This window comes from Protopterus annectens, chromosome 3.part1 (assembly GCF_019279795.1).
Source record: "Protopterus annectens isolate FY-2018-M chromosome 3.part1, PAN1.0, whole genome shotgun sequence".
Classification (NCBI taxonomy): Eukaryota; Metazoa; Chordata; order Ceratodontiformes; family Protopteridae; genus Protopterus; species Protopterus annectens.
The window spans coordinates 1,013,525,251-1,013,550,005 of record NC_056732.1 but is presented as its reverse complement, the minus strand read 5'-3'; the positions used below and the strand labels follow the sequence as shown (position 1 = coordinate 1,013,550,005).

General features: G+C 43.4%; 1 protein-coding gene across 1 annotated transcript in view; it reads left to right on the top strand.

The window, feature by feature from the left end:
• Positions 1–4,761: 4,761 nt before the first annotated feature.
• Positions 4,762–24,755, top strand: part of LOC122797743 (centrosome and spindle pole-associated protein 1-like) — a 1,014,159-nt gene continuing 994,165 nt past the window's right edge. The window contains exon 1 of the mRNA XM_044066268.1: positions 4,762–4,964. The gene's annotated coding sequence lies outside the window, so the exon portion shown is untranslated. The remainder of the gene's footprint in view (positions 4,965–24,755) is intronic.

Genomic DNA, 24,755 nt, shown 5'->3' with positions numbered 1-24,755 from the left:
AATTCTGAAATACAGAAATTAATTTTGTCAGTTGAGCTGACACATATGTTCGTACTTCTTCCTCTAACAGTCTCTCATATTCAAGGTCCTTCACTAGCCTGCAAACTTTCACATCTCCCAGCCGTGTGCCTTCTTCCTCTGCAGAGCTATTTATTAACTTAGTACTGCATGACAATGTTTCTAAATAGAAGAAAATAGCTAAACATTCCTTAGTACAGAAGTATAAACAGCATAATATTTAAAATAATTCTGTCCAATTAACCCATCCAACCAAGGCTGTTGCATTACTATAGAAGCAGTGTAATATGTTTGTACTAAAGAATATATTAAGGCAGTTTTGTGGTTTTTATATAGATGCACATAAGAACAGCAAGAATATATTATATCAAAAGAGACAGAGCGGGGAATTATACAAATTTATCATGCTATATGGGAAACAAGAATAAGCCTATTAAGGGAGAGGTCTTATACAGAAAGGAAGCAAAGGGGAGATTTAAATACTTGGCAGCCATTGACAGACATATATATTTATTAATTATAAAGGAATGGAGAGTAGCAATTATTTGAGGATAAGCAAAACAGTTGTAGGAGAAAAATATAAAATATGGGAGTGATGGATTATAAAATGAAGGATGGAATTATGAGAGTCTGAGTAAAAATATGAGAATTTTCAAAGGAAGTAAAGTAGCAGAAAATTGATAGAGATTAGATAAATGAAAAAGCAAGAACTATATTAGAACATAATGAAAAGCATTTTGAGATAGATGGAATATAATGCGAAAATGTTTACAAATGTCCATGAAGGAAAAAGAAAAAAATTAGTAGACAATCTATGTTACAAGACCTTGCAAAGAGGTTAGAACATAAGAACGTACAACTGAAAAGTGAAATGATGTATAAGTTTGAAAGCTGCTTCCTGAAAAATTCACAAATGGGGTGGGGTGGGGGTATGGTATTCATAGTTATTTGTGAAGCATGCAAGAAGAGTGCATGATGTCTTTTACATCTTGCAGAAAAGTTCTGATTTATAGACCATCTCCTTTCACTGCTTAGGATCACCTCTGTGTGCTTTAGGCAGGGAGGCTCAGAATGCCACATGCATATGTGATACTTCTTGGGAGGGAGCTATGTGTCTTTCTTGATATACTGCCAGATACAGTACTTACAATGCATTATGGGGTTTATAAACACCTGCACTATGCAAGTGGGTGAAGGACATGGTTCCAAAGCTGTTAAGCATAAACCAGAATGTACTGTAACCCTATGCCTTTCACTGGTGGGAATATGTACAGGTTAAATTAGAACCACTTCACCCTGCAACTGCAGCATTGTGTGTGTTTGTCAGTATATGTTAGCACTGTTATAGTGTGTGAGTGGGTCTCCAAGAGTCTGTGCATGAATGGTTATTGGACATGTGTCTGTGTGTGTTTATGTGTGTTCTGGGAAATGGGTGAACTATGAAGATGAGAAACTAAAAAACAAAAAAAAAACTAAAAGAAATGTATAATCCATACTTCTCTATTGTTCCTGAATTTGTAGAATGTCCCTGATTTTGCCTCATATTTTTGCTTTGTCCCTCATAAAGTTTTTGATTTACTGGTAGATCACTGAGGATTACATTCAAATATTAGTGTCATACATTATTGTTTCATACTTTATATTGTTCAGAAAATGCATGTTCATGCAAAGCTTGTTATTCTACTGATAAATATTTAGCAAATGTCCCTGATTTTGGGCCTTTGTCCCCCTCGATTGTAGATTTTGGTACAAATTTTTGCTTCTTTCCTCCTAAAATTTCTGATTTTTTTTTTGTCAGAACAGTGATAATTACAGTAAGCAAATCATGTCACATTTAAATACTCCTTTGTCTTTGCAAAATGCATGCTATTGAAAATTCTAGTATTCCAGTACTGAAACAGTGCCCCTGCTTTATTTGGTCATCATTCTTGAAGTAACGTGAAAGGTATGTGCCCAGTTATTTTTGGATTTGTCCAAAATTCATTAGCAAATAAACTTGAGCCGTATTATATACTCACTTATTTTATGAATGTTTCTGATATGAAGTTAGAAAATTTTGTGATGTTCAGTTCTGAATTTCTTTTTTTTTCTCTGTATACACTGGTTGTACTGTTTTTGACATTTTGCATGACTAGGGCTCTTTGTAATGAAAATAATATAAAATATAATGATAAATATGTTGAAACAGGAATACATATTTGTGATATTAATTGGTTTTAAGAACTGTGGGATCATTAGCATTCACCTGTCTTACCAGTCCAGTTATGACAGACAGGTCCTTGGTTTAAAGGTTTTGCCCATCTTAGGGCACTTCAGAAACACTGCACCCATACCTCCCAGTCTCTTAGTGCAAGAAATCTGGACAAAGCCTAAAATAATGGGGTGTGGGGACAAAGACCCAAAACTAGGGTCAGATTTTAAACATTGTTCTTATAAACGTAGAAAGTTGCTAGAATAACTGTATTTCTGTTAGTATGCTTGAAGGATACGAAGTCTGAAACTTGAATGTATGTCATTATTTAGTGACTTCAGTCCTAAGTGATTTGTCAGAAAACCGCAATTTTTATGAGGAACAGACCAAATATATGAGGCAAAAATCTGGACAGTTGAGTGGTATGGCTGCATCCCCCATTACTTTTGTCATTTAATAAATATAATGTGTTCATGCATCTCAACCTCTTAGATCAAGAAATCTGGACAAAGCCATAAATAATGGGGCACAAAGGCCCCACAATAGGGCACTTTTTAAATATTGCTCTTACAAACTTAGAAAGTTGATAGACTGACAAGTTTTGCAATAGCCTGTCTTTTCTGAAGGGTATAAGATGTAAAACTCAAATGTCTGTCATTATTTTCTGACTTCAACCCCCAATGATTTGCCAAAAAAAACCCACAATTTTATGAGAAATAGACCAAAAATATGAGGCAAAAATCATGACATTCTGTGAAAATCTGTACACTTGAGATGTATGAATTGCTGTAAAATACCTGGTTTAAACAAGATGCAACATAGTTTTTAATACACTCACTTTTGAGAGAAGAGAAGCACTGTAATACACTTGAAGGCCATACTGCTGGCAAATCTAAGCTAAATGTACAGCCAGAAAATAAAGGCATCTACCATATCTCTCATAGGATCATAGGAGGTTATTAGGCTATCAACCTGGAGGTCATTTTAAGCCTAGCCGTTTCATCCTAATGTAATACCATAGAAACGCTAATCAATACCCAAGATTGCATTTAGTGATGACTGCCATGTCCAGGAGGGTTGTGGGCACTATTCCCAGTAAGAATTTATAGTGCCCCATCCACTTGTCCGGGTTCCTTTTGAATAGTGTCATAGAGGTGCTCTGTTTCACATGAAAGCCTCCAGCATGTCCTATTTAAGATGCAGGCCATATTTAGGTCCTTAGAACGGGTAGCCCTAGTCCCGTTTCATTTACAGATATGCAGCAAGTTCATTAGGTTTGGGTATAGGATTGCTCTGAAGGCCAGGCATAAGTCTCCCCTACGAAGTCTATACGATGTGGAGTATAATGACAGGAACTTTAGCCGGACTGTGTAAGGCACACGCTGGAGTTCCTTGATATTCTTTGTTAGAAACCTCTGAGGTCTCTCTAATTACTGCATGTGCTTAGTACGGTACATGCCAAATGGGGCGTTATACTCAATTATGGGCCAGATAAGTGCCGAGTATTGGGGGTTATAACTTCTTTTGCTCTTGAGGTGATGCCTTTATTAATCAAGTGTGCTACTTAGAAAGCTTTCCTTACTACAGCAGACACATGGTGATCAAAGTTAATACCACAGTCAAATTGTGATCCCAGGTAGGGTTACCACTTGTCCCACTTTGCGAGGGACAGTCCCTCTTTGGGCAGTTGTGTCCTGACAAAAAATATTAAAAATGGCAAATGTCCTGAGATTGTAGGACATAATTATGTCCTATATTTTATGTAATAGCTGCATAAAACAATTATTCTGTATCTAAAATACCTAAATGTTACAATAAACAGAATAAGCAACTAAAATGCTACAAGAAAAAGCTTTTATTTAGGCAAAAAAGTTAAGTTCTATCCTTTGTACTGACCGTGGGTATGTGCCAGCCTGTAAAATCTGATGTTTGTCCCAAAAATGTCCCACTTTGGCCATTTGAAACGGTGGCAACCCTAATCCCAGGTCCCTTACCACTTCATGGGTACTTAGCAGACTGTTGATTTGATATTGTGATGGGACATTGTTTGTCCAGAAGGGAATGACTTTTCCAGAATGTCCAGCTTTTTGCCTCATACTTTTGTTCTGTTTCTCATGAAATTGTAGTTTTCTAGCAAAGCATTTACCAAATCATTGAGGGTTGAAGTCAGAAAATAAAGACAGACGAGTTTCAGATGTCATACCCTTCAGAAAATTCGTGATAACGCAAAACCTGTCATGCTATCACCTTTCAAGTTTGTAAGAGCAATATTTAAAAAATCGTCCCTATTTCAGCCTTAGTCCTCTATTATTTATGTCTTTGTCCAGATTTTGTACTCTAACAAGTTGAGATGTTCAGATGTATGGCTCCTACCTTCTCTTACCCTGTGTTTCAAGTTGGAAAAAACGAAATATTTTCACCGTAAATTTTTGAGTGAATAAAGTGTCTTTGACCTCCTAGACTGAAGAGGGGGCAGCTTTACAATCCAGTCTATTTTACCAAGGCTGATAGGAAGGTTTTAATACTAGTTTACCTTTGCTTTTTTTCGCTTTTCTGCCTGTGGAAAGATACCTTGGATCTGCTACAGGCTTCTTGATCTTTATGATCTGGAAGACGCTATTTGCTTCTTAGATTTAGTAGACGAAGTAGTTTTGCGGCGGCGCATCTCTGCAGAGTTTGTTTGGCTTCTAATTGTGGTAGTAGATATTTTGGATGCTTAAGTTGGGCGGTAGCCTTGGATATTTTAAAGTATAATGTAAGTGTTTTTTTTTTTTTTTTTGTCTATTTTCTGATATAAACTGGTTAAGTGAAAGTGAACTAGTATTTTATTTGGAAACCTTTTGGCTGGTACTCACAGACTTGTAATTGGTAGTTTAGTGTGCACCCGAAAGAATGAGTTTGTTATTTTGTGTTATGCTGAGTGTGTTAGGTGAATGTCTGCGTGTATTAAATGTGTGTATAGAGGGGCGCCAATAGTTTGGCAACTTGATGGTGTTCGTACGAATTTGTGTGGTCTGTGATGTTTATTGTGAAAGTGGTTTAACTGCATATTCTGCTGTAATCGTATCTTGTGCTGAAGGCTTGCTCAGAACGTAGTACATGGATAGTATGTTTGCTAGGTATTTCTTTTTGTAATGCAGGTTGTGGGCATTTTCATATGCACGGAAGAGTTCATGGTTGGTCATTTCATTGCTTCATTTGTGTACGTCCTGGTTGCCTAACAACGAAATATTGCCTTCGAGAGCAACGGTCTTGTCACTTTTCCTTTCTAATGGTTTCGTATGTCTTATGTACTGAAATACTTAAGAGTTCTAATATGCAAACAGACTTTTTTTAAAGTTTGTTAGCAGTCCTATGCGTAAATAAGAGGTGTCGGTAATTGATATGTGACGTACCATTCAGATTCCCCTAATTTTTCCTTATCTTGTGCTCCTAAATTGTTGACGGTTTTACTCTAACTTTTTTGATAGATTACAGTCCTGTTGAAAGTATACCCAAGCTTTTGGGACGTTGTCTGTAATCTTTGAACAAAGAGTGTTAACTTGGAGGAGTAAGGAGTGTTTCACGTTACTTGATATGTTTTTTTAAGTACTGTAAATGTGATACGTAGACAAAATTCGGAATACCTTTATTTTTATTCTGTTTGCTGGTCCCCTTAACATGAACATTGCGCTTTGTGATACAATTATTTCTTGAACAGGACATGTATTATTGAGGACCAGTACACTCTATCAAAGCCCGATTTGAGGTAAACTTTGACCTCCCCGGCCAAGCACAGCCACAAGGCATTCTTTAGCTGTGTCCGTGACCTTAAAGGCAGTACGCAGTTGTGTGTGGAGATCATTGCTAATGGAGCCGTGTATACTGAGCCAGAAGCTAAACCTGGCGGACAACAATTCTATTCCAACCACGCACTTGCAGCATTGCGCCGATTCAACTACACTGTTTTCCATATTGTATTTGGTGACGTTTAGTATGTCATGTTTATTCATAGTAAAACTAGCAATTACAGGATAACAGAGTAGTGGGTGGTTCTTGCTACATCTGGTGGGGTAATTTTCGAATACAAAACCCCAACCTTATCCCTCTTCCCCTCTTAACCGTCCCTCAGGAAATACCGTCAATTGCCAAGAACACTGCATCAGTTGGACCAGACAGTATCCCAGAATGTTTTCCAAATAGCATGAAAAAAGAAGATGTTAAGTTGTCTATCTCGCCTTCATTCTTGCTGGATGGGTTCGGAGCCGACCTCGGCTCCGACTCGGCCACTCTAAAAGCTCGAGAGTTGGTTCCACCGGCTCGAGGCTCCCCTTATATCCCACAATGCTAGGCGAGAGTTACCTCGGATCTCGTTTGCCGCTGCAGCTATCGAGGTGTTGGTTTTCTACCGGTTCTTGGTAAGTGACTTTTCTTGTGTAGTTAGTCTATTTAAACCCCTTTAATTTTAATATTTTTACTTATTTCCCTTAGTTTAGAGAAATTCTTATCCCCTTTCTTAAAAATTCCTGTTTTTTCCCCTCAAGAACCTTAGGTTCTTCCCTTGGGCCTACAGGCCTTTTTTCTTTCCCTAGTGGAGAGTGTGTGTTATTTTTCTTTTAAAACCTAGTTAGTGGTTTATTATTTTTTTAAACTAGACAGGGTGTAATTACTGTGTGTGTGACTGTGTGTGTGATTACACCTGTAGATATGTCTAAAGAAGCAAAGGTCTCCGGATTCAAGAAGTGTGATGCGTGCTGTCAGAAAATGTCTCTGACTTCTTGTGTCTACTGTCTGGGACCTTTGCACCTGCAGGACTCCTGTGCTGTGTGCCATGGCTTCAGCCCCAGGGTCCTGCAGGAAAGAAAAAATAAATTAATATTAAGGGGTTACTCAAGCCAGAGGATTCCCTTTCTGTATCTACAGGGAAGCCCTCTAAGACATCTAGGTCTTCGGCTCCAACAACTGAGCCGAGACCTAAGGTTTCTAAACCTCTGTCTACATCGGCTCCGGCTGGAGCCGATGAGTCTCAATCCACAGTTTCTGTGGTTCCCTCGGCTCCGGCTGGAGCCGAGGTGTTAGAAGTTCCCGTGTCGGCTCCGACAAGTCCTTCGGAGCCGACAACTAGGAAGAGGTCCAGGTCACCATCTCTTGGCTCCGTTCATTCGGCTCCAGGATCTCCCCTGCTGTCTGAACGGAGCCAAAGATCTCACTCCTCTAGGTCATCGAGGCTGTCGGATCATGACCTTCAGAGGGTAGTGAGTCGACTTCTTAAGTCCGAGGCACTGGCCCAGATGCTTCAGAGCCCGACTCATCAGTCGATGCCTGCCCCGGTCCATCAATATATTCCTCCTTCGACTCTCTTGAGCTCGGAGCCGGGTCGCGTCGGAACCGAGACTGTGATAGCGTCGGAGCCGATACAATTGTCTTCGGCTCCGATTTCTTCCTTGGAAGAATCTCGGCGCCGGACTTCCCTCGTCGGCTCCGAGGGGGTGAGTGGCATCGGACCCTTGTCCGACCCCCCTCTCCCTCTCGGTGCTTCGGCGCTGGTGAGTTCGGCTCCGACATCGGCCTCGGAGCCATCACTGTCGGTGCCGAGGGGGGTTCTTAGCTTCTCGGAGCGGGGACCTCTGGCTCTGCCTGACAGGGGTGCATTCGAGGTCATGCGGAGTGTGTTAGAGCCTGGCTCTACTCCACAGTCGGCTCCGTCCGCCCCTCCTCTACGGTGCCTCAGGGCAAGTCGACTCACTCCCTCATCCCGGACCGCAGAGAGCCAGCTCCTCAGGAACCCCCTGTGGGCAGTTCATCCACTTCCAAGGCCTCTCCTGATTTGGCAGAAGAGCCCCCTCGGAAGAGGAAGTGTAAGAGGAAACACATTGACTCACCTGAGTCCATCACGTCAGACACAGATTTGGATGATTCTGAGGGTTCCCCCCGTTCCCCTTCTGAAGATCTCTCATTTGCAAGCATTCTAGAGATCCTGGAGCAGAGGGAAATTGGCCAGCCCTCAACCCTTCGGAGGACGAATCTGTGTATCTTGAGGCGTTTGGCTCTCGTCCTTCCACCTCCTGGGTGTCCCCTTGACCCCTCATGCAGGTGGTTGATAAGAAGGCATGGGCGGCTCCTGATTCAGTGGACCCCACTCCCAGGAGACCCTCCAAGTTCATAACGGCACCAGCAGACAAACAGTTCTTAACAAAAGGAGTTTCTGTGGATGCTATGGTGGTAGCTGCTGCCACTAAGAAGGAGCTAGCTGATCCTTCAGTACCTGTCCATCCACCTAACAAGGAATCTAGGTCCATGGACAGGTACGGGAAGCGGATGTTCTCGTCAGCGACATTTACCATGCGTTCGCTGAACTACCTGTGCCATTTTACTCGTCTTCAAAGGGACTTGATCAAGGAAGTGAGTGAAATGTTGAAGGACCCTACAGCTGCGGGTTTCCAAGATAAGATGAACACGCAGCTGGCTACCCTTAACTCCATAACCAACTCCTCCATGCGCCTTCTTTCTTACGCGGCTGATGGAGCGAGTAGAGCCGCAGGGACAGGTGTGGCCTTACGTAGGCATGCCTGGATGCGGCTATGCAATTTTGCGGACCCCTTCAAGACGTCTTTCACTAACTCCCCATTTGATGGATCATCCCTCTTTGGTCCTCAAGTGAAAGAAACCTTGACCAGGTGCGAAACTGATGGCAAGACCCTTTCTGCCGTCGGAGTCCGTTTTTCTACTCCTTCTAGGCCTTACCCCAAAGGCCAGAAAGGTGGAAAGATGTGGTTCCGTAAACAATCTCAAGGGACTTCGCCTGACGCACAGAGTCGTTTCCCTGCCAGAGGCAGAGGCGGGAATAACAATGGTAGACGTCGCCCTAGGGGCAGGGGGTCCGCAGAACCAGGGCAAGCGGGAAGCCCTGCCTGACAAGCCCTTACAGCAGCGCTGAGGTGTTGCCCGACCGGCCACCTTCGGAGGCAGTCGGGAAGATTGTCACTGTACCCAGAAGCCTGGCTATCCCTGACTCAAGACAAATGGGTACAGTCCATCATTTCAAGGCTATTCTATCCCCTTTCTTCGCATTCCAAATCAGTCAAAAAAATCCCTTCCAGATGTTCCACCCGCTCAAAGGGATCTAGCGGTTTTGGAGATTTCAAAACTGCTTGCAAAAAGAGCAATTCAGCCAGTTCCAGCAGACCAGCAAGGATCCGGAATCTACTCAAGGTTCTTTTTAGTTCCAAAGAAAACCGGGGACTGGAGACCAATTTTGGATCTCAGTATCTTGAACAGATCGGTCAAGAAAACAAGATTTCGGATGGTCACGCTGCAATCCATCCTTCCCCTTTTGGGCAAAGGAAACTGGATGTGCTCTATAGACCTTCAGGATGCGTACTATCACATAAAAATGAACAGACGCTCCAGAAGATTCCTCCGCTTCAGGCTGGGAACCAGTCATTTTCAGTTCAGGGCCCTGCCCTTTGGTCTCACCACTGCCCCGGTGTTTACCAAATGCATGGCAGTGGTAGCTTCTCACCTGAGACGACAAGGATTCCAGGTGTTTCCATATTTGGACGACTGGCTCCTCACAGCTCCCACCAAGCATCTCCTTCTGATGGCCAGGGATTACACTTTTCGCATTTGTCAAAAGCTGGGTATTTCAATAAATTGCGAAAAGTCTGTTTTGTCGCCTTGTACTATTACCTACATAGGCGCAAATCTAGACACAGTAAACATGTTCTTGAGACTAACACATCAGAGAATAACAGACATTCACAAACTGGTCTCACTCCTTTTCAATAACAACAGAATCAAAGCCAGGTTAGTTCTGAAAGTGTTGGGAATTATGGCGGCCATACCTCTGCTTCCATTAGCCAGATTCCACATGCGGATCCTTCAATGGATGCTCTTTACTCAATGGTCATACCAGCAACTTCCAATGTCTCACACCATTATGATCACGCAAGCGTGCAAAAATCATCTCATGTGGTGGATGTCTTCCCCTCAGCTCTTGTTGGGAAGACCCTTTGTTCCACCCCCTCCGGTTGCTACTCTGACAACGGATGCCTCCCTGATCGGGTGGGGGGGGCATTATCTGGGCAGGACGGTCCAGGGCACATGGCAACCAAACGAATGCCACTTGCACATAAATGTTCTGGAGATGAGAGCAGTGCTTTTAGCGTCGCAAGCCCTTCAAGACTCTCTTCCCTTGGGAACGATTGCAATCCAGACAGACAATATGTCTGTAGTGTGGTACATCAACAAACAAGGCGGAACCAGGTCATACCCCCTGTGTCGAGAAGCACTCAGACTGTGGCAATGGTCGATTTCTTCTCAGCGGTTTCTGATAGCAACGCACATCCCCGGGAAGTCCAATCAAATTGCGGACAAGTTGAGCAGAGCTATCCTCATGCCTCACGAGTGGTCTCTGAAAGACTCTGTTGTGAGAGAAATTTTTCTCAAGTGGGGTCAGCCTTGCTGCGATCTTTTTGCTACTCCCCAAAACAGCAAGTGCAGAGAATATTTCACTCTATTCCCTTTACCAGGCCAACCCAGCAGAGACGCTCTAGTCCAAGTTTGGCCCGGGACTTCTGTATGCATTTCCTCCCTTCCCACTAATCTCTCAAGTGATACAGAAAGCTATCGCTCAGAAGGCCTCATTGATCCTCATTGCTCCCTACTGGCCTCGACAGGTGTGGTTCCCCTTTCTACATCGATTTCTTTTGGAGCGACCGTGGAATCTGGACCTAGTTCCAGATCTTTTGATCCATCAGTCGGGTCAGTTTCATCGCTCCCTCCACTCTCTGAACCTCACTGCTTGGTTCCTCCAGTTCCAACCTTAGCCAGGCTTCCTCAATTATCTCACTCTGTTCGAGATATTTTGATTGCTTCCCATAAATCTTCCACTCGGAAGATTTATTTGAGTAAGTGGAAACGCTTCACATATTGGGCTCAAGGAAAGGACATAGATCCTTTCACTGCTTCCATCCAATTAGTCCTTGATTTTCTAGCTGAACTCTTCCATGCAGGTTCATCTCCCTCTACTCTTAAAGTTCAATTGGCAGCTATTTCTAACTTTCATGTGGGCATTTCTGAATCTGCCTTAATGTCCCACAAGCTTTGCAAAGCCTTTTTGAAAGGAGTTTTTCTTCTCAGACCTCCTATAAGAAATCCTCCTTCTCCTTGGGACCTAAATTTAGTTCTTGCTTCTTTGATTCTTCCCCTTTTCGAACCTGCAGTCTCCTGTTCTTTAAAATTGCTATCATGGAAGACTCTTTTTCTGGTAGCTATTACTTCAGCTAGAAGAGTTTCAGAGCTTCAAGCACTCAGCTGTCGTCCTCCTTATCTATTGTTTCATAAGGACAGAGTATCCTTACGAACTAACCCGTCCTTTTTGCCTAAGGTGGTCTCGACGTCAAATCTAAATCAAAGCATTGACCTACCTGTCTTTTTTCCAGAATACTCCAATAGATCTGAACAAAAATTACACTGCCTGGATGTTCATCGTCAATTGAGGTACTACTTGGATAGAACAAAACAATTCAGAAAATCTGATTAGCTGTTTGTCTCCTATGAAAGCAGAAAGGGACTTTCAGTTTCAAAGGTATCATTATCCAGATGGCTAACATCTTTGATTTCCCTTGTACATGAAATTAGACACCAAAACTGCCTAATAAACCTAAGGCCCATTCCACCAGAGCTTTGGCTACTTCTTTAGCCTTCCAAGACAGACTGCCTATTGACACCATTTGTGCAGCGGCTACTTGGGCTACTCCTCACACTTTCATTTCTCATTATAAGTTGGACTTAGCTTCTAGGCATAGAGCTAACTTTGGTTCCACTGTTCTCAGGAGTCTGTTCCGTTAGGCCACCCGGGACAAGGTGCTAGGGACGCGGTCCCATCCAGCAAGAATGAAGGCGAGATAGACAACTTAACATATAGAAGTTATGTTCTTACCATAACGTTCCATGTTAGTTGTCTTCTTCTCGCCTTCTTCTTGCATCCCACCCTCCTTCCCCCTGGCCTGGACAGACCTAGAGGAGTTGTGATTGTGACCTCTCTTTCTACCACCTCTTTCTTAGGCATATGCTGTTGTGCATATTTCCTGGTTCAGGATGTAGGTCACCCTTCTTCTTCCTGTTAGAGGTGGACTCTGTTTACAGTTATACTGTTACTATTATAAGCTGGGGTTAGCTTACAAACGAGATCTGAGGGAACTCTCGCCTAGCATTGTGGGATATAAGGGGAGCCTCGAGCCGGTGGAACCAACTCTCGAGCTTTTAGAGTGGCCGAGTCGGAGCCGAGGTCGGCTCCGAACCCATCCAGCAAGAAGAAGGCGAGAAGAAGACAACTAACATGGAACGTTATGGTAAGAACATAACTTCTATTTATGTCTTACCATAACCTTCCATCTGTATTGTTGATCCTCTCATTACGGATGGGTTAAGGTTCCGATATCGGAACCGAGCCGGCCATATACCAAGCTCGCGCCAGCAATAAACCCCCGAGCCAAGCAATCTCTTACCCACGATCCCCCTCTCCCTGTTACCTCAGATTGAGTTTGCAAGTCAAAAAAAGGTAGAGGCTATCTCTGGTCAAATAACCTAAAGAGAAGGATGGTGAGATCCACTAGAAGCCATAGCAGGGAGGGTTGTAATGAGTGGACGAGGATCAGCAATACAGATGGAACGTTATGGTAAGACACAACTTCTTTATCTGATATTGTTAATCCTCGTCCACTTCCTTACATATGGGACAGAGTCCCCAGCTACCTCTATTCCTGGGAGGCTTTCATGGAAGGACATTCCTGAGCACCATAGAACCAAAAGATGCTCTTCCTCTGGAGGCCAAGTCCAACTTGTAATGATTGATAAAGGTACGAGGAGTGGCCCAAGTTGCAGCTGCACAGATGTCATGTAAAGAAGCTCTGGCATGGAAGGCAGCAGAAGTTGCCACTGACCTTGTTGAATGAGCCTTGATGGTAGTTGGCAATGAAGTATTGTGTACCGAATAAATACGGGTCACAGTGTCTCCTGACCATCTAGCCAGTGTGACCTTAGCAACAGCACATCCTAATCTAGATCCAGAAAAAGCCAAGAATAACTAGTCTGATTTACAGAAAGATTTAGTCCTTTGCAAATAGAAATGGAGTTGTCTCTGTACGTCTAGGGTATGTGGGCAGTACTCTCCCTCATTAGAATGATCAGGAAAAAACACTGGCAATTCAGTGGTCTGATTAATAGACATTTCAGAAATTACTTTTGGCAAGAAGGGAAGGCTTAGTTCTTTAGGATACCCTATCTGGATGAAAAATCAAGTATGGACTCTGTACATAGGGCCTGAAGCTCAGAGATACATCTGGCAGAAGTAATAGCGACCAAAAACAAGGTCTTCCACGACAGATATTTGAGGTTGCATGAAGCAGCTGGTTCAAAAGGGGGCAATGTCAGAACTTTAAGAACTAAAGATAAATCCCAAGGTTGAATAGGTTCCCTGAAAGGGGGTTTCAGATGATTCGCACCCTTTATAGGAATGCTTTGCATAACTTGTGAGGCATGAGGGAGGAGTCTTGGACACTCTCTCATGAAAATTAGAGATTGCAGCCAAATGTACTCTAATGGTAGAAGCTGACGGCTCCGATTGAAATAGGGCGGTTAGGTATTCGAGTACGATTGACACTGGTGCTGAAAAGGGATCAATTTCCTTATCTTTCAGCCAACAGGTAAATCCTTTCCATTTGCCTAGATAAGTCATTCTAGTGGAGGGCTTATGAGATGCAATAAGAATGTCCCGTACTTGTGAGGGAAGATCATTTTGCCTGGCAATCAAGGGAATTGGAGAAGCCAAGCTGTGAGCTTCAGACTGTGCAGGTTGGGGTGAATCAGATTCTGTGGATGGGAGATCAACTCCGAGGTTGGACGAAGAATCCATGGTTGATCTAGCAGGTGAGGCCACAGAAAGGGGAACCAAATCTGACTAGGTCAGTATGGAGCAATAAGGATCACTTTGCTCTTCAATCGACGGGCTTTCTTCAGAAACTGGGGAATGAGGGAAGTGGGTGGGAAAGCATAAAGAAGATCCGAGGGCCAATCGTGAACTAGAGCGTCCCTGGGTGATTGTCCTGGAGGGGGAATCCGGGCAAAGTAGTTGCTGCATTTGAAGTTGGTCGGGGATGCAAAGAGGTCGCAGCACGGTTGGCCCCAACGGTGGAAGATCTCCACCGTTATAAGAGGATTCCGGGACCATTCATGAGGTTGAAGAATGCACCTGCTGAGTCTGTCTGCTATCACGTTGGAACTCCCAGGAATGTGCATTGCTAGAAGAAAGCGGTTGGTAGCCATCTCCCATTGCTATATCCTCATGGCCTCTCAACAGAGGGGGTAGGATTTGGTTCCGCCCTGTTTGTTGATGTACCAGACTACCGCCATGTTGTCTGATTTGTATCGCAATTGTCCCTGACAGCAGCAAGGGATGGAATGCCTGCAACGCCAGAAGCACCACTCTCAGCTCTAAAACATTTATATGCAGATGGGCCTCCACTTCGGACCAAGTGCCTTGGACTGTCTGTCCCTGACATCATAGCCCTTCCCACCCCATCGGGGAGGCGTCCGTGGTCACTGAAGCCTTGGGCTGCTGAGGGGAGTAGGGCTGAGACCATTGTGATGGGTTGTGGTTCAACCACCACTTTAGATCTTGTTTGCATCTCTGAGTTATGTGAATCTTGGCTGAAAGGGGAAGCTGAAAAGGATACCATTGGGTGAGCAGTAGCCGTTGTAGAAGCCTCATATGAAACCTGGCTAAGGGGACAGTGGTGATGCAAGCTGCCATGGAGCCCAACAGCTGCAGGATCAAGTGAGCTGCGGACTTTTCCATTGAGAGAACTGGTAACAGTTGCTGTCTGATCCTTGATATTCTGTATGGACGCTCTGCAAGTTTTTGAGTCCAAAATGACCCATATGTATTCTGTGGATTGAGAAGGGGTGAGATTGGATTTCTGCCAGTTTATTGTTATGCCCAACTTTTCGTTAGTATTGAGAGAGTATGCCAGGGCTTCCTCCATTAGGTGTCTGGTGGGGGCTGAGAGGAGCCAGTCTAGATATGGAAAAATCTGAAAATCTTGGTCGCAGGTGAGCTGTGGCAATTGCCATACACTTTGTAAACACTCTGGGGGCTGTAGAGAGTCCAAAGGGCAGTACTCTGAACTGATAATGATTGGTTCCCGCACAGAAGCGCAGGAATCTTCTTGATGGTCTGTCCACCTTCATGTGGTAGTACACATCTTGAAGATCTATCTAGCACATCCAGTCATCTTTTTCCAAGAGAGGAATGATAGACTGTATAGTGACCATCCAAAATTTTTGCACACTCAGAAATTTGTTTAGCACACTGAGATCCAAAATTGGTCTCCAGTCCCCAGTTTTCTTTGGCACCAAAAATAGTTTTGAGTAGAATCTGGATCCTATCTGGTCTGTTGGGACTACTTGGATGACTCTTTTGTTTAGCAGCTTTGTAATCTGTAGAGCTGCTGCTTCCCTTTGACTGGGTGGAACGTCGGGGAATCTTGATGGCGGGACAGGACGAAGTTCGAAGGGGATCTTTTAACCTGTGGTTATTATCCTTTGTACCCAAGAATCATTGGTAATTGTTAGCCAGGCAGAAGGGTACAAAGAGAAACGTGTCCCAACCACTTCCAGAGGAAAGGGGTTGGGCTGCTCTTCAGGAGCATTGGTAGGATTGCCTGGAGAAGGAATCTCTGGAACCCTGATTACGCGAACCCCCTCTGCCCCGAAAGGGGCGTCTTCAATGCGAGTCCCCCCCCCCCTGCCCCTAGGGGAAAAATCGTCCTGTGTGTCACGGAAAGGACCTGAGATTTTCTGTACCACATCTTCCCGCTCTTTTGGTTTCTGGAGAAAGCATGTTGGGGGGAAGAATAACAGACACCTATGGCAGACAGGGTCTTACGGCAGACAGGGTCTTACCATCCTGTTCACACCTGGCCAATGTAGTTTTGACTTTTGGGCCAAACAAGGAGGAGGACTCAATGGGAGCATTGAGTAAGGAAGCCTTGAAGGGTTCTGCGAAATTACACAAGCGCATCCAGTTATGTCATCTCAAAACAATGCCTGAACTTGCTGCTCTAGCCACTCCTTCTGATGTGTGGGACACCAAGCACATGGAGGAGTTCAAAATTGATTCAGTAGTGGCCAGCTGAGAGGCCACCTTGTCACAGACCTCATCAGACATGGCACTTGCCAAAGTTTCAGAGAGCTCGGATACTAGGTCTCTTTGAAGTCTGGTGAAGTGTGCCATATAATTCAGGGACCTGATAGCAAAGGTCACTGATGCAAAGGTGCGCTTCCCTATGCTATCCGATGCCCTGGACTCTGTTGGGCGGATGGACAGTCTGGCTTTCCTCTTCTGCCAGGTCTTTCTTAGTTGCGGCTGCCACCACCAGAGCATCTACAGGGAGACCTTTAGACCAATGAGGTTCAGAAGCGGGGGGGGGACAAGATTTTGTCTGGCCTCCTAGGAATGGCCTCAACAGTATTGGGGGTCTTCCATGCATGCTGGACCAGTTCGTCTGCAGGTGGGGTAACCCAGGAGATAGGGGGCCGGGCACGAAAAGCCTGCAGGAACACAGACTCCTCAGAAGTCGGGTTAGAGGACTGACATTCACCTCTCTGTTTAAGGATTTCTAGGATATCACCAAAGGATACGTCAGAAGGTGAACGAGGGGACGCTTCCCCATCATCAAAGTCTGTGTCTTCAGTGAGACTTCTCAGTGGAGTCCATATGCTTCCTCTTGCATGAGGATTTCCGATGAACTTCCTCAGAGGGAGACGCTGGGGAAGACGACACCAAGGGGGTATCCTGTGGGAGTATATCCTGAGACCTCTGCACCCGGTATCCACTAGAAGCGACCTTTGTACCTAGTGGTCCAGAGGAGGACGGTGAGATAGTAAGCACAGTATCAGCGGTAGACACCAAGGCCTTCTCCATGACTTGGAAGGCAGGTCCACTAGAAGAGGGGTGAGTGCCCATGGGGGAAGTCACCTCTCCCCTAAGTGATCCAGCCTGCCGACGGAGTCCCAGGACGGTTGAGAAAAGTCAAATCCTGGGTCGTAGCAAAATTTTTCTGCCATGAAGGCAACTGCAGCTCCTTAGAGAGATCTATAAAGGGAACTGTAGAGGGGGAAGACTATGCTACGTCAATAGATTTCAAGGGAGAAGGATAGGTCTTGAGAGGTGGAATTCCTCTGGCCAAAAGCACTTGATCCACAAGTCGCAGTACGTCATGTTGGGAGAGGCTTCTGGTAGATCTCACAGAAACAGCTGAGGGGGAAACGGGTCTAGCTAGAGATGAGGGCAGGTTGGTGCCCATCTCAGTAGACTGCGCCAAAAACAACGGTGCCGTAAAGGACTGCACTACAGATGTCTGCACCTGGGAAGTCATCGGTGCCGATGTAATGGGCTGCACCGATGAAAAGGTTGGTGCCGAAGTAGTTGTCAGTGCCGAGGTTGGAACCGATTAAAATAGTAAACAAGGACTGAGCTGTCTGTTCCGAAACAATGGTGGTCTGCGCCGACCGTGAGGTCAGTGCCGGTAAAGAAGTCTGAACTGAGGGGCCCCTCAGTTCCAATACAGCAAAGGACATCAGTGCCATAGACATAGGTGGTGCCGAGGACTTTTTCGGAGCTGAAGATGTCTGATCCGAGAGAGTTGGATCCGAAGCAGAAAAGGGAGACTTTAGTAACCCTTTCAGCAAAAGGTTATTTTTCCTCTCTATCAGTGTCCTGTTGGAAAAATTCTTACAAATCCCACAGGGTAGGTCAACAGTTAAGTGAGGCGCACCTAAACAGAAAGCACACAAAGAATGTGCATCTGAAGTAGATAGTTTATGTCCACAATCATAACATCTTTTAAAACCAGTACTACCTTTTTTATCTGTCATGTTAAAGGAAAGGCAAATACCCACAATAATACAAAAACACAAAATTACTCGAAGGAAAGAAAGGAAAAGCTATCTACCAACTATGGTAATCAGCTGATACCTTACATTAGATAAAAAGGCTGAAAGTGACTAAAAATTTTTTAGAAAACTGAAAGAAAAGGGAGTCGCTAAATGTGATAAGGTGAAAGAGATCAGAAAATCAGCTTTTCTGATAGAAAAAGTCCTTATTTTGAAGTAAAGGGGCAAAAAAAGGTTTCACTTAGCTCAAGAGCAACAGCCTGACATGACCTGATGGCGATGTGGCAAACGAAATCTGAGGTAACAGGGAGAGGGGGATTGTGGGTAAGAGATTGCTTGGCTCGGGAGTTTATCGCTGGCGCGAGCTTGGTATATGGCCGGCTCTGTTCCGATATCGGAACCGTAACCCATACGTAAGGAAGTGGATGAGGATTAACTATATCAGATCATGACTTATCAGGTTCTCTGGAACTGCTGTTTAACTGTAGCCTCCAACCAGGCTGCATGACTTACAAGTGGCAAACCGCAGCAGTCCTCCCTCTGCACAGAGGTGGGGTCACCTACTGACTCATAAGTGTTTCTAGTCTCATATGCAAAGCCATGGAAAGAATAAATGATCAGTGATGACATAGGAAATCTCCAGACACTGGACCCAGCCCATTCTAGTTTTGCCAAGGGTAGATCATGCCTACTTAATCTGGTGGACTTCTTTGAGAAGGTCACCAAAGCAATAGATGAAGGCAAAATGGTTTACACTGCATACCTTGCCCTTGCCAATCCATTTGACACAGTACCCTGCTCAGGCATTGCTGAAAGACTCAAAAGGTTGGGTATAAGCCCTTATGGTAGCCAGCTGGCTTACAGACACGATCCAGGAAGTTAGAATTGGGGAGCTCACCTCTACAAGGAGGCCAGTCACAAGATGAGTCCCTCTGGCATTGGTCGTGGGACCATTCCTTTTTGGCATTTAGTTCTGTGAAGTCAAGGCCAATATCAATGGCGTCTGGTTGAAAAAAATTTGCAGAGGATTTGAAAATAAGAGCAGTTGTAGAATCCCCCACTGACCCCGATGTTCTGCAGGAAGGGCTGACATAGACACATGACTGGTGTCAGAGCCACAGACTAAAACTAAATGTCAAGAAATGCGTAATAGAATCCTTTTGTAAAATGCACCCAGTTTACCTAGTAGTCGGAGACTTGAGGCCACCCACAAGCACACACAGACAGACCATAATCTATCCTTTGACTATCACTTGTCTACAGTAGTGAGGCAGTTATTCTATGTTCTGCAGCCTATAAACTAAGGTATGGCATTTAGGTCCAAGGATGTCATTGTTCCACTGTATTTGGCATTCATCATGGAGTACATTGCCCCCTTTGGTATATACCTAACCAGACACATCCAACAGTTGGAATGTCCACAGAAGTTCCTCACTAAAATAATACTGGGCATAAGTAACATGTCTTGTGCAGACCGCTTCAGGGCCCTTTTGCCGTATTATGTCGCCTGCAGGCCGTTGAAGGGAGATTTTATGCCTGGCATACAAGGCATTGTTAGACCCCACCCTGCTGGACCTCCTGCATATCTGCATGATGAACAGCAACAGAGTTACCCATTCTAAGTACTTTGAACCTTGCCTGTGATGTAAATAGGACCTCTTGGAGAGGCAGGTATGTATCCAGGAGACTACCCCTTCTCTGGAACAGGCTTCCTATGCATGTGAAGCAGAGTTCCTCCCAACCCAAGTCAAGTGTAACTAGGACAATTGGCTGGGAAACAGGAAATTCATCCCTGGTTTGGCACATGTGTGCCTAATGGACACGGGGGGGCCCCCTTAAATGATTAATCTACCAGGCTCCTGCTTACTGTAATTAAGGTACCAGAACTTGTCAGAGATTTGGAATGCATGGCTAAGCTTAAAAAGGTCCTTGTGGTCATTAGCCTAGTACACACCTATGAACCTGTTATTCAGTACACATGTAATGTGGTAGGGAAATCTGAAAATAGCTGCTGAGAGGTTATTTCAATGATCAGGGCTAGCCATAGCTCTCTGTTTCTTAGGCTCAAGAAAAAGGGTTGCCATCAAGAACGAAGGATATGGGCTCAGTCAGTTTTCACATGAAATGAGCATTGTTTAGATAGCAACAGTCAGTAACTTGTTTGTATACTTCTTTCTGAATGACTGTCCTTTTTCTCAGGAGATTCTGGCAAGTCTGGCCAGGATGTTGTGTGGGCAACTAATATAACCATCCCTTGGAAATGCACCATGTGAAGGAAAGGGTAGTCAAGTTAAGTGAAGCTTAATCTTTTTCTTTCATCCGTTTTTTTAACACTTAACAGAAAAGTAAACCATATTAACTTTTGCATTTGCATATATTCTACATAACAGATATTCTTTCTTTATAACCACTACCATTCAGTCCAGCATTACATAAATTGTTCAGTTCCTGCCTTCTTTAAACTTCCCTTCTCCTGAACATTATTCAGCATGTATTGTTCCCACAAATTCCATTTATTTGTATTTAATTTGCTACTTTACCTTTCTAAAGATCCCACTTCTATCCATTTTATCTTTTACTATAATCAACTTCAAATACAGTTTGTTTAGATTTTGATTTCCATTTTCTGGTAATTGCTTTTATGGCATTAAATACAAATAAGCTTAAGGCCTTACTTTTGTTTAGGCAGTTTATATCCTATGTCTCAGCTCAAAATAATTTTCTTAGTTACGGCTGTTTTTCTACACCAATATTTCTGATAGAGTATGCTGTAAGGACTTTTTAAAATCTGCCAACTCATTACACTCCCAAAAAACATTGGTTACCTTTTTCTTTCTCATTATACTTCCACCATTTGCTATTTACATAAGGAAACGTTCTTTGCTTTCTACTTTGGGAATAAAAATATGTATGCAAACACTTCCAAGCAAAAATCCTAAACTGTCTTTACCTTTGTTGCATACTTGGATGCCATATATGTGCTCTGCTATTGTTCCCTTGTAAATTGTTTTTGCAATCTATCTTCCCACTTTCTAACTTCTCAAATCGATTCTTATAGTTATGCAAAGATGTATATTTGACTAAAAACTCTACCAGAGCAGGTCTTTCACTTTGGCCTCCCCTATCCCTTTCTCTTTGCCTGTACTCTTGATTTTGATTCCTAGTAGGGAAGGCAGCGTTTTAATCTGCAGTCCGTACTTAGCCTTATCATAACTACCTCTCTGCTCTTAATACTTTGCTTCCATTGTCAGTTTTTACAGTAAATTCCAGCCCTCTCCTGCCTACTTGAGTACCTCTACTTGCAGTCATCCCTATTGGAAAATCTCCTTTCTTCATTCCCAAGTTGGCTTAGTTCTTAGAAAGTTGAAAGAGGAGTTTTTATATATAGGCCCTTCTGAAAATTGTTCTGAATCCACCGTGTGCTGATGACTGCATGCTTGATGGTCTGCTTGCTCATCCACCGGAAACTAAACTGCTCCAACAAGGGTTGGACTATGAACATAACCTGGTGTACTGAAAATGGTTTCAAACTCTTTGTCTGTACTCTGATATCAATCCTTGATAGGGAAGGCAGTCTCTAACCTGCAGTCCAAATAAATACTTGGCGTCTTCCCACTCTGGACAAGGCGAGAGAAGAATGGTGAAAGGTGCTCCATTTTTTCTGTTTACATTAGTATCCTAATTACACTTAAAAAATAAATAACTGAGAAAAATTTACTTTACAACATGCAAAGAAAATGATGCACTACTAAATTAGTACCATTAAGAAAAAAAAAATTGTTTATTTAGAGTTAACATTCTCCCTCCTCTTCCCCGCTCCTGCTTATTTTTCCGAACATTAATTAGATTAAGTAGGGCATATGCTTTAGAGTGCCCTACAAGTTTCACAAAGTCCCAAAAAGTCAAATATTTCCAGAATTTCTTGGTTTGTCATTTTTCACAAATATAATTATTGCTTTGTAATACGGCGTGTACCTTCAAAATACCTGCAGCGATTGTAGAGATCTCAGAGGTTTCTAACAAAGAAGATCAAGGGACTCAAGTCTGTCCATGTACAGCACTTCCTGAAGTCCCTGTCACTTTACTCTGTATCATATAGACTTCTTGGGTGGACGTGTGCCTGGCTTATAGTGCAATCTCAGATCCAAACCTAATGAACGTGCTGCATATCCGTAAATCAAACAGGACTAAGGCCACCCATTCCAGGGACCTAAATATGGCCTGTGACTTAAATAGGACATGCTAGAGGGACAGGTTTGCCTTCCAGCGACTGTCATGTCTTTGGAATGGGCTAGAGCACCTCTATGATACTGTTCAAAAGGAACCTGGATGAGTGGATGGAGCACTGTAAATTCTTATTGGGAATAGTGCCCTTAACACTCCTGGACAGGGGCGGCCATTACCAAATGCCGTCTTGGGCATTAACATTTTTATGGCATTACATTGGGATGAAACAACCTCAGGGTTGATAGCTTAGTAATGTCTGATGATCCTATGATTTGTCAATATCCAAGTTATTGATTTTTTTCTCCAAACATTAATGACATGAAGTAGGGCATATGCTTTAAAGTTCCAAGTCCAAGAAAGGCCAATATTTCCAGACTTTGATGTTCTTCTCTTTCGGCTGTTCCCCTTAGGGGTCGCCACACCAGATCATCCGTTTACATTTCTTCCTGTCCTCTGTATCTTGCAGTGTCACACCAACCACCTGCATGTCCTCTCTCTCACCACATCCATAAACCTAATCTTAGGCCTTCCTCTTACCTGGCAGCTCCATCCTTAGCATCCTTTTCCCAGTATACCCAGCATCCCTCAGAAGCACATGTCCAAACCAACACACTGTCAACTCTCTGGCTTTGTCTTCAAAACTGTCCAACTTGAGCTGACCCTCTAATATACTGATTCCTAATCCTGTCCATCCTCGTCACACCCAGTGCAAATCTTAACATCTTTAACTCTGCCACGTCCAGTTCTGACTCTTGCCTTTTTGTCAATGCCACTGTCTCCAACCCATATAACATAGCTGGTCTCACTACCCTCTTGTAGACCTTCCCTTTCACTCTTACTGGTACCCGTCTGTCACAAATCACTCCTGACGCTCTTCTATTCCTGTTAATCTCCATCTCCCAAATCCTGTCTCTGCTCATTTCTGCTGTGCTGTTGGTTCTACTAGTTGATGCTTGTGTTTTTTTTTTTCTTCTTTCAAACATTTTACATTGAAACATTGGAAAAGGTTTCCCCTGACATTCTCTCTCTTGTTTTTCTGATAATAAAGGCAACAATCAGTATCTCCCTCTGTTTCACAGCTCACTTTTTGTTAGACAAAGTTTTGTATTTCCTCCTTAATATATACTTCATCCAAAAATGATTTTGTCCCCCCAGGGAAGAATGTTTTGAAGATAGCTTGGTACAGTAGTTTGAGTCTCACTCCTGCTTTTTGTATGTTCCATGAATAATGGAGTAAATGTACTCCTCCTCCTTCTGCCTGCTGTACAGTAAGTAGTCATTCCCCACACATAGTTTGCAGTTCCCACTATTGGTAATTTGTCGTCCTGCCACAGTTTTGTCTGAATCAACTCCTCTTGCTGGTAAGATTACATATTTAGTATTAAAGGTCTAGGTTGTTTTCTCATAGCCAGGTTTGGAGCATACACATGATGTGCCCTTTCAATTAACAATTGCTTTTGTGGAGTACTGGTCCAGTTGCTTATTGGCGCTTTCATAAAATTAATAGTCTGTTTTTCCAGCTTCTCTGGTACAGCTGAAATCTCACGTTTTCCCTATGTGCTCTGTCCTCTAATTCTATTATTTTTTGAAACGTCTCTTCTTGTGTAGTCTTGTATTCAGCCAGCCTTTTCTTCATTTCAGCCTCAGAGTTGATATACTCCATCAGTGTTTCGTTTATTTTAAACGGGTGTGTGTGCATTTGTCTTGCACTTTCCTCTAGGTTACTGAAAGTCATGTCTGAAGCATGCAGTGCTTTTTTGCTGAGCAGCTGCAGTACTTTTCCCAGTCAGTATTTTTCCTCTCCTTTTGTAGCTGATCTTCTTTCAGGTCTTCTGTATTTCTTTTTTGCTGGCATTCAGGCAGTGCGCTTACTAGCCAGTTGCTGAAATTTATCCAGAAGTGTAGGTCCATTGGCGTTCTCTGTCAAGTTCTGTTTTCAAACTGGTAGAGCTAGTATTTCAGCTGTTACTCTGTGTACAACCATCTCAGAAGCCATCTTTGCCACTCTTGTACGAAGTATAGTTATAAACACTTTATCTGTTTAAAATTGAAATGTGTCTACTTGAAGCCAGATCTGAAGGCTTTTTACCTTGTGCTGGTAACCGAGACACTGTGGCTGTTTTCCTAGATGCTGGTCCAGTCCCTCTATTTAAAATGCTGTTAGTCTTGCAGTTCTTTATCACTCCGTTTCCTGCTATCTTCCAGATTTCTGCAGGAATGCCATTTGTCCATTGAGATTTACCTGTGTGATTTTTACATCAGTTTTTTCTTTTAAATCTATTCTTAGTTTGGCTGTTACTGCTGAACCTCATTTTCCTCTATCCATGGCATTGCTCGTTTTGCCATAAATATTACCACTTATGCCATTTATTGATTACCCATT